Consider the following 12,761-nt stretch of genomic DNA (forward strand, 5'->3'; position numbering starts at 1 on the left):
GTTAAATGAATTACACTTTTGTGCAAAAACATTGATGGAAGTACTCCAAGGCTGTATGACCCATTAGCTGATTTTCTGATTTTAAAACATTGGTTCAAAAAATGAAATTAAAAATTGATTGTGGCTTTCCATGACTTTTCCTTTTATACGTGGATAAAGTGCGTCAGCTGCCTGAGTTAAGAAGAATGCAGTTGATCCATTGCTTCAGTGCAAATGTATTTAAACTGTTGCAAGTCATTTACTGCTCCCTCCAAGATACTAAGAGCTCTTTTTCTCACTTACAGATAGACATTCCTTCTGGCTGAATTAGAATACAATAATGATTCCCTTTCATTTTAGATGTTTGAGAATTGGCCAATGGCCCTTTCATTTTGTGAATTATTGTAAAAGGAATTAAAAGGCATAAGAAAATGAGCAAACTATACATCAGCACCCGATTGAAGGACAGACGTTCTCCAGCAGGGTATTAATGTACAAGTAATGCCCACTGAAAAACGAGTCTGCCACTTCAAAACAGCATATCAAGTTGCCATGGAGCTTGGACTAAAAAAAACTAATGGCACGATTATTTTATACTCACTAAGCAGCACTTTTGCTGTTAAGCGAGTGTAAAATAATAAACAAAAGAAGTAAAATAAAATAAAACATATGTGTATGTGTTTAGGGCTGTGTGTGAGAGTGTATGCATGTATGAGACTGAGAGGTTGATTTAGTGAATGGAAGATAATGACTCAGACAGCACTTTTACTGTTTAGTGAGTGTAAAATAAATGAAACTGAAAAAAGTGTGTGTGTGTGTGTGTGTGTGTGTGTGTGTGTGTGTGTGTGTGTGTGTGTGTGTGTGTGTGTGTGTGTGTGTGTGCGTGTGTGTGTGTGTGTGTGTGTGTGTGTCTGTGTGTGTGTGTGTGTGTGTGTGTGTGTGTTGTGTGAGAGAGAGTGAAAAGTGAGAGCAATCCTTGGCAACCACAACATCAGTTAAAATGTTTGAGCACCTCTTGACCATACCTCTCAACCTCTTAGCACAAGAAATCTGGACAGAGTCACAAATAACAAGGGACAAACAGCCAAAAATAAAGGCAGATTTTAAATATTGCTGTTATAAACTTAGAAAGTTGCTAGAACAACAGGGTTTCCATTAGCATGTATTATCTGAATGATATGAAGTCTGAAACTCAAATGTCTGTCATTATCTAATGACTTCAGTCCCCAGTGATTTGCCAGAAAACTACACATTTTCTGAGGATGTGACCAAACATACAAGCCAAAAATCTAGACATTCTGCAAAAAAACTGGACAATTGAAAGTATGCTGTGTTGATTCTTATCTCAAAATACCTGGATAAACCTAAAATAAATGGTGGAGAAAGGCTTAAAATAGGAACATATTTTACTTGATTATTAGGATTTGTGTGAACATACATTTTCTGAAACAGAGGTGTGCATGAGAAACTGAGTGAGAGAGATAGTACAGATATTTGCATACCTCTGGAGCTTCCAGCTGAAGAAATCTGGCTAAAGCATAAACTAAAGTGGGAAGAAAGGCTCAAAAATAGGAACCGATTTTAATTACAGCACTTATAAAATTACAAACGTGATTAATTAAACGGATTCGTGTTAGTATGAATTTTCTGAAGAAAATAATAGTCTGAAACTCAAATGTATACCATTATTTAATAATTTCAATCCCCGATGACTGGCAACAAACTAAACGTTTTAGGAGTAAGGGACCAAAAAGTAAAGTAAATGCCTGGATATTTTTTAAGTGTTATATTTTGGTTTGGATATAAAATGCTTCTTCCAGCCCCATTAATATATACTACAGCAAGTTTGAAATGTTAGGCAGAGGAACTATTTTACATCAAAAATATATAAAAAAATAATATAGTGCTTAAAAAATAAATAAGTAAGTAAAACACAACGATTTTACAGACAGCCCATTCTCTAAGAGCAACAATGCCATCCAGGGTGTGTGTTAATGTGTAATGAATGCCCTTCCAGGGGTGTAGAGGCCATCTGCCTGTGGTGTCGGGCCTCATAATACCCCTGGGTGGATGTTAATTACACTAACACATATCCTGTCGGACATTATTGCTTGCTTATCATGAAAGGCATCTCAACTTAGATCCTTTAAAAATGCTAGTGGCTTATTCCACCCTTTTTTTAATACTTCAATTTTATTTGTTTAAGACATTAACTTTATGACTGCAGATCTGCTTTTCAAAGATTGCCAGTTAGACCTGGATACTAGGGACAAATGTTCTTTTTTCAACCAATATTACGAAGATTCAGGTGGCCCTGTTTGTGAAAAAAGCTTATATTTCCTATACTTGATTACATTCTGTTGTTCTGTGTAGTCAAAGAATGTCTCTTTTTTGCCCTATTTTTCTGGTCTTCTATTCAGAGTGTCACACTAATGTTTATTTGCAATCTACTTAAATATCTGATATATCTTCTTCTTCCAATACCCTTCTCTTTCCTTTCATTTTCTCAACCAACCTGACTCTTAACCTCAATTTCTCTCAGTTTACCCTCTATGAAATAACTCTTTTTCCTAACATTTTGAGGCTTCTCTTGTATCAATGTATAATATTTTTATCAATTGATTTGATGTTACACTCAATGATGCTAATGTATATTTATAATTACTTCAAAATATTTACTGCATTTGTTCCTTTTTATTATTGCATATATAAGCTTTGTTTTATGGAGCTTTTCTCCCCAGGCCTCTGCTGAAAATGGGCTTCACACCCAAATGGACTATCCCGGTTAACAAATGTAAAATAAATAAATAAATACATTTTGCTGAATGGTTATACCTGCATCTACAACAATAGCCAGGTCACCTGGCACTCTGTGTAGTTCTCTGAACTGAAGAAAAAGTCTTCTTGAAGCTGAAGATTAAAAAAAAAAACTGTTGATAAATTTAGTTCTAACTTTACATCCTTATTCCCTACTAACTTTCCCACATATATGAGCATGTCCATGTTCTCTCCAGATAACATCAAAGCAAGTCCTGAGGGCAATCTCCATGGCCAAGGGCACTAGGTCCATGGCTCCAGACAATGTGTCAGGATGTTTTTTGTCAACACCAAGCACTGCCAACTGACTCAACCTCTGCACTGGATTTGTACCAGCTGTGTTCAAACCTTCTGTAGTCATTCCAATCCACAACACAGAATACACAACTGATCCTGCTAACTACAGACAAATAGGTCTCACCAGCCACATCTGTAAGGCAATGACGTACATCATTATAGAACTTAAAAGAAACTCACTGATAGTCTTCAATTGCTTGACCTAAACCAGTCTGGGTTTGTTAAGGGTACAGCCTGTCTCTTGAACTTAGCAGACTTCTCTAAACAAGTCAGTGATGAGGGATGAGGTAAAACTGATGAAGAATGAAGGTGAATTGGTACAAATCACTTACTTCTGTCCGGCCAAGGCCTATGACAGTATACCATATTCTAGCATTACTGAAACGTGAATCAAACTAAATACAAATCCTTATGTAACTCACTGGATGGCAAATGGGGCTGACTAAGAGAACCCAGACTATTAGTTTAGGGGAAAAGACTTCATCAAAAAGGGTTGCTACAAACTGTATCCCTCAGGGATGAATCCTGAGGCCACTTCCCTGATGTTAAGATTGGTATCGAAGGCCTGTGGCTAACCCCATTTGTAGATGACTGCAAGCGCAGTCCTATTATAAGCTCTTCAGATGACTCTCAGAGCCTTCAGGAGGGCCCACCATGTAGAAATAGGACTGTAACCTAATGCTAAATGCCAAACTATGTAGAATAGTGTGCTTTGGTAAACATGTGCATCCATGCACCTGCCACACCCCATTGAAAATTCAGTTATTTAGGAATTGGGTACTTTCATTGACAATAAGCTATCCCTTGAGCACTATATATCTACTATCACTAGGAAGTCATTCTATCTAGCCAGGCTGATTTCCAGTTATATATCTTGTAGGCCAAGGGACGTTATTATCCCTCTCAACGGATCCCTCATTATAGCCATAACAGAATAGAATGACATGCTTGCTATGTATCTACCAACACATGACTAAACTCAGAAGACTGTTGCATTTCCTGACAAAGAAAATCAAAAGCCTGTCTTCCATATGGTATGTAGGCCACCTGAAAACTCTTTCTCTCTCTTAGTTGTTTTTTAAAGACTTTTGAGGGTTGAACCTTTGTCTTCCCTACAAAGCCTTAAAGGATCCAATCCTAAGTGACCTCGTACAAATTTGCAAAGCAATAAAATCCATAAAAATCTATTGGAAGGAAGTAACACTAGAGTAAGACTTTTGACTTTTCCCGGTTAGGGGTCGCCACAGTGGAACTCCGGTCCGCTTATGATTGGCATTGGATTTTTTTCGGTGCCGAGTTGCCAGCCCGATGCCCAACCTTCAACGAAGGCACACCCATTCACGCTTGCACCTACCTGAATATCTTTAATGTCACTCAACCACGGGGAGGGCATGAAGACTCCACACCCACTTCCAGCCAGGAATCAAACAGGAGAACCTCTTGCTGTGAGGTGACAATGCTAACTGCTGCACCACCTCGGCTAGAGTGACAGTTACAAATCACATCGTAAGGAAGGTGAGACACATTTGTTTAATCTGTCCATCTTAAATTTGATGACAGTGTTAGTGATCTGGTCTAAAACATCTTTTTAGCAACACATAGGCAGTGCTATGTCCCAGCTGTGAAATACTGTACTCCAGTAAAATATATATATATATATATATATATATATATATAATACACACACACACATATATATATATATAATTTTTCTGAAAATAGTAGTAGGACATGGGTTGCCAATATAAGGGACACCTATATATGTATATATTTGAAAATAGTAATATAGGACATGAGTAGCCAATATGTACACCTCAGGGGACTAAGAAATTGAAAAAGTATTCCATTGTTTTATGAGATGGGCACAGTTCAATAGCCATCTTTTAAACCAATGTAGAGTTGTGCGGTCAATATGAAGTTTAACAATGAGAATCAGGATTGAATTAGATTACAGTAAAACCCTTAGAAAGGTGTAAAAAAGATCAACATGATGAGCGCACTATTTTTAAGTGTGGTTCAGATATATCCCGTGAAGTCCATTACAGTAGTCCTTATAAAATGACCCAGTCAAAAAGTCATGGTAGATGATGCTGAAGAAGGTTTTGTTTTCAACATAGTAGATACTTTGTTTAGGATGTAAGACTTTATTATGCTAGAAGGGAGGGGGACAAGTTTCTGGCTATCATTTGGATGGTTTTGCAGAATTGCCTCATTGTAAGGTTGGCTGACGAAGAGGATTGTCATGTTTAGGCTCTCAGGATTCATTAAAAAAGAAGTTAATCCACACAGATGTAAAGTTTGTAGTAACTTCAGCGAGGAGACTGAGGTAACCCAGTGAGACGGTACAATTAGTGAAGGACAGTTTGTGTGGAGAGCATCATTCATAGTAGTGCAGTTAAAGACTGGAACAAAGCAAAACCCAGAAGATGCTGATACAGATCAAAGAGGGCAACTAGGTGTACTAGTGGCAGATGGTGTGAATCAGGAAGTTTTAAAAAGTTGCAATTAAACAGTTTATACATTTTTAAAGCAGGACCAGTCTGATTTTTTTTGAGCTCCTGCAGCTAAGGTTCAGATCCAGTAACTCCAAGATGCATGACTGTGGAAATAATATCCCAGACTAAATTATCAATTACTGGACATTGGTTTTGGAATGATAGGAGAGGAGGAGGACTTGGGGTATTAAATACTGTAAGGAATGACCCATCAGCTGCATAATCAGGGTAAAGTAACTACGGCTATTTGGATGCTGGGCTGCACAAGAATGTGAATTAGTGCATGGGAGCAGCAAGCAATACAGCCATGCTACAGAGCACTGGTGGGTCTAAACTTGATGTAGTTATATTTATTTATTTATTGACATTTGTTAACCAGGTTAGTCCAACAGAGCCAGGGGCCCATTTTCAGAGGAGACACAAGGAGAAAAGCTCCATAAGTATTACATATTTTTACAATAAAAATCAAATCAAAAATAAAAATGGGTAAAAAATTAAAACTACCACGAAACACAAGAAGAAAATCAACAACAGTTAGAGAATATCTGTACATAGAGTAGGTTAAATAACAACTGACAGGTCTAGAGAATATCTGTACATAGAGTAGGTTAAATAACAACTGACAGGTCTAGAGAATATCTGTACATAGAGTAGGTTAAATAACAACTGACAGGTCTAGAGAATATCTGTACATAGAGTAGATTAAATAACAACTGACAGGTCTAGAGAATATCACACATGAAGTACATACATAGTGCATGCACATTTGGACATCATAAAAGAGGATAACCAAGATCATCATGGGATTGTAGTCTGAACAATAAAGACAGATTAATGGAATTAGAAATGATTATAAAATAGGAAGAAAGCAACATGTGAAAAACATAAGGGTGTACAGAATGTTGAAAGTCTAGAGTAAGGAGGCGAATTTTAAAAAAAGACTGAAGCATCATGACTAATAAGTCAAAGGAATTAGGTATATAACTTATATGAGGAAGATCTACTCCTAAGAAAGAGAAGCAAAATGAGCTATGGGACTCATTACTAAGACACACAAAAATACTGTCATTTAAAAAGGTTCGGGTTAAGTCGCAAAAGGGAAAATAGTGCTTTAGATCAAGCAGCTGTGTGATGTTAGGTGCAACACATCAAAAGATTCAATAAGCATTAGCTTGTTTCTGTGAATGTAATCATCTTTGAAATTATTTTGTGGAAACCTTTCTGTCAAAGCTAATTCTTGGCTGCTTTCCTTACTCTGAGATAATGGAATTAAACATAACATGCACTTCCTCTACAAAGTAAAAAGAAGGAGGAGAAGGTGACAACTGCTCTAACTTTCAAATGCTATAATACCTAAAAATGAGTACAAGCAATATTCATGGGAAATTATAAAGAAAGTGTGCACAGCTAGCAAACTTTAAAGGAAATTATTTAAAAGGGTCTAGTACATCACGAGATAAGGAAAATGTAGTAATACGGGTAACAGGGAAACATGAGGACAGACTACTAATCTAAAACACATTCAGTTTAGGGGAAGAAAACTGTCCGCAATGAATCCTTTTTGAATACAGATAAAAGGAATATATGTCGAACATAATAATAAAATTAGAATAGTCTATTAAGGGGAATTTTAACAAGAAATTCTGAGCCACCAAAGAATGTGAAAGGGTTGCTAATTGTAGTTACCCCAAACTGCTTTCCTGGGGTATAACGATAATTAGTAATAATTACAAAGAACTGGGTAGGTGGTCAAAGCTCCCTTATGAAATGGTTGCTACAATGGCATATGAATTCTTCATCTCAGAGTCATGGAAGCCATAAAAGCAAATGCCTTGAATAATGCTTTTGGTTTCAAAATTAATACTGCTTCTCTGTTCTTCCATACTAAGTGAATGTAACTGAGATGTGACAGTCCATCCACAGGTGTTATAATCTCAACAACTGTGCCATCAGACTGCACTGTGGGGGAAGATTTAGCTTTAGAAGAAAGCAAGTGCTGATCGGGATGTCTGCCCCCAGGAAGACACAGAGGGTTACAAACACAAGAAAATTAGTAGTAACTACTGCTTTCTGCTGAATACAGATTAATAATGTGTAGAAATTTAAGAAAAGGTAAAAAAAACAAGTCTTTTTTGTTTTTTATTATTTTCCCGTTGTGGTCCTTTAAGGTAGGTGTAATATACATAAAAGGACAACATGAGTCCACAAGCATCTTACTCTCTTGTTCTGTTATATATCTGCATCTAGTGACTCCTTCCAAGTCAAACCCAGGTTCAGTTATCTGCATGTCATTAGGACAATGATTTTTTCAGACTTTGAAGTCCTAAACAATGCGCCCAACTTGCATTTTCTTATGTAAAATGCAATGCTTGTTGAAATAATCTTAAGCTTTTATGGACTACTTATCTTCAACATCATGATCAGCATATCATCCTAAATGACAATTATTTTTGAAATGCCGAATCCCTACCCAGTGTGGATCCTTAAACAGGTTAGGTTTCCATGGCAACAGTGCCACGTAATAAACATCTTGTACTGCGCATGTGACTGTTATTTATGGTATCTGACAAGTATCCTGTTCTACCTTTATTTGCCAAGTTTTTAGTTTATTGTCTCTTGTCACTGTATAAATTACTAAATGCAGTTTGGACTGGCCTTTGGTCAACTGGTACCCTAGGCTGAAGGTCTCCACAATGCCCCCACCAACACCACCCTGTGCCGCCATCCTGGTCTACCTACACCATCCAGATTACTGGAAAAGTGCCACTTGTAGAGTGGCTCCCTAGGCGGCCACCTAGTTGGCTTATGCCTAATCTGCAGTTATGCTGAGAAAAATACATTTTGATCCAAAAGGAGTTCTTCTTCATTATTCATATGAAATGTGATGATCAAACAATTGCCAAGACACCAGAGTGTAGCAGCCAAACTATCAGACTACAGTACTATGAATGACCACAAATGCAAAGAGCAGTATTCATGCAGTACTGTTACAAAAAGAAACAGCTTATACCATTTTAAGAAGGCCCAATAAATTGTCAACTTTATTTATTTGTGTGTGTCATTAAATACAGTAATTATACACATATAGCAAACAGTGCTTTGAGGTCTGCCACAGGATAAAAAAAAACTTCAAGCACTTTAGGTTGAAATTGCATGTTTACAAGAGGCATACAAGAAAAATGCATCACAGTCAGCAAAAGAAAATTGTGCATGCTGTAAATGTTGATAATGTGTCTGCAATACTCTAAATAAACAATATTACAAATTGGATCCAAGCCTGTAAATCATGCCTGTATGCAATACCTTTAATACTGTTCCCCATCTCTGGATGTTTAAACTACAGCGTTACCATCACTTTCAGTCTCCTGACATGAGTCAGAACTTAACTAATCACAATATCCTATATTTTTGATTGGTTAACCTGCAGAATATCTACAAAGAGCTCATAGCCTTTATCTTTAAGGAAGTCTCTAATCTCTTGAGCATTACAATTTTGCCACTACCAGAACAAAGAAGTAAGAGATAAGAGCGCTCTTCTTACGTCAGCAGTCATGAGTGAGGTCTGACCATGTGAGACACAATTAACATTATTTAGTGTTACATGACAATTCAGAGGGCAGATACATACTTAGATACTGCTGCATACGCAGGACATGAGCTCATTGCATTACAAATTCTAATAGATGTCAGTGCTTCACAGCCTATTTTTTTTATCTTCCTGATATTGAATGATACCATTCATACTCCATGAAAAGGGTACCACAAAGTCACTCAATAACTAATCTTCCTACACAGAGGAATAATTGCTTATGACCTTCTTGGTAATTACTGTCTTATCCCATTTCTTTTCTAAGACAGAAACTGTTTTACATTTCAAATATTGGTATTTGCATAATATATGCTAGAAGCAGACTTTGCAGCCACTGGAATTTAGAAATAATGTTTCTGTTAACCGGATTCTCAGAGGTGCTTGAAGGTGGGTCTTTTTTTTTGCGATATCTGTGAATTAACAAAAAAAATTCTGTGACATTGTGTGCTTGACAAAAATTGTGTTGGAAATATTTTAATAAATAGTTTTAAATACTGAAGCAAAGTACTCTTTACTTAAGAATGGCAAGTCTTTTCTATGTTTAACACTAGCAGTAGCCATTTCTAATTCAAAAACATCCCTAACCACAGTACCTTACTTCAAAGGGATGCAACACAATAGGAGCTGTCTCTCTGGCATATTGCAAATGCTAATGAGACATTCCATGGGAGTGGCATATAGTAATTAGCGTGTGCCTTCCCCCCCAAAATGCCTTCAGTAAATGAGTTATACAGCTGAGCAATTCACAGAACTTCTCAGATGTGTTAAACCTTGCTGACAAGTCAAGAGCTCACATTCACCCATTACTTTCAGTGGATGAGACTGTGACAGAGGTAAGTACCAGGGAGTTTATCAGTCAGGGGGATACATGTGTGTGCAAATGTATGAGTGAGGTCAGGTGAGTGTGTATATATGTATGTGTGCGTGTTTGTGTGTGTATGCATGTATGTTTGGCTGGATGTTTGCAGCAGAGGGGTTAGATAGGTGATAGGTATGATAGGTATGCATGTGTGTATGACAAAATGGATGAATGTGTGCATGAACACAATCAGATGGGGGCGTTTGGTGTATAAAGGGTTGGAAAGGTGGCCTACTGGTTAAGGTGTTTGCCTTACAATCACAAGGTGCGGGGTTTGAGTCTCACAAGGGATAACTGGCTAGGTTTAAAACAAATGGCTCGCAAGGGCAGTTAGCCGAGTACTAATCTATGAACCTATAAAGGGTGAGGGTCTGTGTGTGTCTGAGTGTGGGTGCATGTATGTTTGGCTAGGTGTTTGCAGTAGGGGGGTATATAGGTGATAGGTATGGTAGGTAAGTATGTGTGTATGACAAAATGGATGAATTTGTGCATGAACACAATCAGGTGGGGGTGTTTGATGTATAAAGAGTGAGAGTCTCTGTGTGTGAGACTGTGGAGAGAGTTCTTACCTTTCAACTTCCCCCTGGACTAATAAGCAGTAAATGTAATACAAGGAGGGAAAACACTACACACCAGTGAAAACTTTTATTGATGTACACTACTGACAAAATTAGTAACACTACAGATTTTGCAATAAAAAGCTGCAATGAATAAAATGCTGTAGGAATCTCTGATGTCTGGCATGAATGACTGACTGTATTTGCCCATGACATATGAGAGTGATGTTAAGACCTCTGGACAAAGCTGGGGGAAACCCTAGATGACAGTGGGAAGTCTTTTGAGATATTACTCTAATCCACTTAAAAAGTTAGTGCAACAGGACTTGTATCCCCAGTGCATTTTCTGATCAATAAGAAGAATGTGACTCTAATGTCTGGCATTACGAAGAATGCAGCACTAATGTATGGCATTACTGACCGACTATAATCTCTTGTGATTTACAAGGGACCGTGTGACAACATCAGGGATGTTGTGTAAACTCAGGGACAGGTAAGAGGTATGGCTGTATATAGTGTGTGTTTGGATGTGTGTATGTGTGTAAGGACTGACTGGGGGGTGTCTGTACTAACCCAATGCATCATCTGTCAGCAATAATTACCACAAGGGTATGTGTTCTCTTGGGAGTCTGCTACTGTGGGCTCAGATCAGGCATCAATGAGAGAGGGTTTACCAAGTGAGAGGATACATCGCAACTTTGCTGGAACACAAGGTAAAAAAGACAAGAGATAATGTTTAGGAACTGCATTAACTCAAGTATAGCTGCAAAATGGAAAGAACAAATCAAGTAACTGGATATAAAGGTGAACGCACAAAAAGTGAAAACGGAGCTGGAAACTGAATAAATAATAATGCGAACTGCTAGGTGAAATAAAAGACTCTGATTTAATAATTTAAGCGCTTTCGGAAGGTCCAGTGCCCTTCCTTCCTCAGAAATGACAAACAAACAGAGACACAGGCAACAATTCATATTTAAAAGTAGTTAATTAGTTGACTGGATCATTAAATAATTAAGACAATCATATGGTGTCCACTATCATCACATCTTGTTAGTCTTAGAACAAGTTGTAAATAAAAAACGTGAAACATTTTACTAAAAATGTATATCAGCACATAAAAATCAATGTAAAAACAATGCAATATTCATGTTTCATACGTTTTTAAACCTTCAAAGCCATTATGGTAGTGCTTATTATATGTTGAATATAAAATTGCTTTCAATAAAGCATGATAAGCTAAACTAGTTGGTAAATGCCACTCTACACTAAAAATAATATTAAATCTATATAAAACATATGTAAAAGAACATTCAGTCCAAATGAGCTAACAACACATTTTACAAAGTGAAATTAAACAAATATTTAAAAAAATGCTTACTTCATAAAACTGCCTTAAAACAGATAGTTTTATAAGGCAGTTTTATGAAGTAAGCATTTTTTTAAATATTTGTTTAATTTCACTTTGTAAAATGTGTTGTTAGCTCATTTGGACTGAATGTTCTTTTACATATGTTTTATATAGATTTAATATTATTTTTAGTGTAGAGTGGCATTTACCCACTAGTTTAGCTTATCATGCTTTATTGAAAGCAATTTTATATTCAACATATAATAAGCACTTCCATAATGGCTTTGAAGGTTTAAAAACGTATGAAACATGAATATTGCATTGTTTTTACATTGATTTTTATGTGCTGATATACATTTTTAATAAAATGTTTCACGTTTTTTATTTACAACTTGTTCTAAGACTAACAAGATGTGATGATAGTGGACACCATATGATTGTCTTAATTATTTAATGATCCAGTCAACTAATTAACTACTTTTAAATATGAATTGTTGCCTGTGTCTCTGTTTGTTTGTCATTTCTGAGGAAGGAAGGGCACTGGACCTTCCGAAAGCGCTTAAATTATTAAATCAGAGTCTTTTATTTCACCTAGCAGTTCGCATTATTATTTATTCAGTTTCCAGCTCCGTTTTCACTTTTTGTGCATTCTCCAGTTTGTTTCAGTCTTTTTGGTTAACTGGATATAAAGGTGCAAGAAAAAATATCTGGGACTATGGGTTGGTGTTAAGAGGCAAACGTGAGCTGTCTAATAAAGAAAAAGTTGAGAAAATGTGGAAAGAATACAGAGAAGGTTAAGGCTGTGAAAATCATTGTGAAA

The 12,761-nt window shown here is 36.7% G+C and overlaps 1 protein-coding gene across 1 annotated transcript in view; it reads right to left on the reverse strand.

The window, feature by feature from the left end:
* LOC122789837 (connector enhancer of kinase suppressor of ras 2-like) overlaps window positions 1-12,761 on the reverse strand; it is a 2,725,661-nt gene that overhangs the window by 658,723 nt on the left and 2,054,177 nt on the right. The gene's annotated exons all lie outside the window — the stretch shown is intronic.

The sequence above is a fragment of the Protopterus annectens genome, chromosome 15.part0, assembly GCF_019279795.1.
Source record: "Protopterus annectens isolate FY-2018-M chromosome 15.part0, PAN1.0, whole genome shotgun sequence".
In the NCBI taxonomy this organism is placed as follows: domain Eukaryota; kingdom Metazoa; phylum Chordata; order Ceratodontiformes; family Protopteridae; genus Protopterus; species Protopterus annectens.